This window comes from Carlito syrichta, unplaced genomic scaffold, assembly GCF_000164805.1.
Source record: "Carlito syrichta isolate Samal-C Ts95f unplaced genomic scaffold, Tarsius_syrichta-2.0.1 Scaffold315753, whole genome shotgun sequence".
Lineage (NCBI taxonomy): Eukaryota > Metazoa > Chordata > Mammalia > Primates > Tarsiidae > Carlito > Carlito syrichta.
The window spans coordinates 1,538,737-1,540,046 of NW_007259849.1; positions in this window are offsets into that span (position 1 = coordinate 1,538,737).

The following is a 1,310-nucleotide window of genomic DNA, read 5'->3' on the forward strand; positions in this document are numbered from 1 at the left end:
TCTTGTTGTTGTTGTTGTTGTTTGAGTTGGAGTCTCACTCTGTCACCCAGACTGGAGTGCAGTGGCCACTCCTGGTCACTGCAGCCTCGACCTGCTGGGCTCCGGCGATCCTTCTGCCTCAGCCTTCCAAGTAGCTGGAACTATAGGTGCGCGCTACCACGCCCAGCTAATTTTTGACTTATTGTAGAGATGAGGTCTCGCCAAGTTGCCCAGGCGGGTCTCGAACCCGCGGGCTCAGGCAATCCACTCACCTCTGCCTCCCAAAGTGCTGGGATTACAGGCTGAGCCACCGAGCCCGGCTATTGTTGTTGTTTTTTGAGTGGGAGTCTTACTCTGTTGCCCAGGCCGGAGTGCAGTGGCAAGTTCATGGCCACTGCTGTCTCGACCTGCTGGGCTCTGGCGATCCTTCAGCCTCAGCCTGCCAAGCAGTTGAAGCCAAAGGTGCATACCACCATACTGGGCTAATTTTTTGATTTATTGTAGAGATGAGGTCTCACCAAGTTGACCAGTCTGGGGTGAATTGCTATATACATTACTATCCACTTTGGTGATTGGCCAATTTAAACTTGGATTTTAGGGGGCATCAGAATTGCTCAAAACCAGTGAAGGGAAGAGAGTCGAGTTCACCTTGCTATAGGGTTTGAATTAAAGGATTTGCTCCAGAATACACCAGAATGTTCTCAAAAGGAGTTTACTACCAGCCTACTGAGCCTTCTAAGAGAAACCTGCATACTAACAGAGGATCCCTGATGGCTGTAAACTCAGGGTGCTGGAGATGCACAAAGGGATAAGCCATCTGAGGTCTTTTCCAGTTCTAAACTCATGGCTCTTTTTTTTTTTTGAGTTGGAGTCTCGCTCTGTCACCCAGTCTGGAGTGCAGTGGCTGCTCACAGCCACCACAGCCTCGATCTGCTGGGCTTAGGCGATCCTTCCACCTCGGCCTTCCAAGTAGCTGGAATCACAGGTGCACACCACCATGCCTGGATAATTTTCTGATTTATTGTAGAGACGAGGTCTCGCCAAGTTGCTCAAGCTGGTCTTGAACCCTTGGACTCAGGCAATCCTCTCGCCTCTACCTGCCAAAGTGCTGGGTTTACAGGTGTAAGCCACTATACTCGGCCATTTCATAGCTCATTCAAGTCTTCGTCTTTACTTTTCAGGACTTTTTTCTGTCTCTTGACTTAGCATTCTGGATCTTAATCATCTTTATATCCTGATGAATCTCAAACCTGTATCTTCCATTCAAACCCTTTTCTTTTGAGTTGGAGTCTCACTCTGTCACCCAGACTGGAATGCAGTGGCCACTCCCG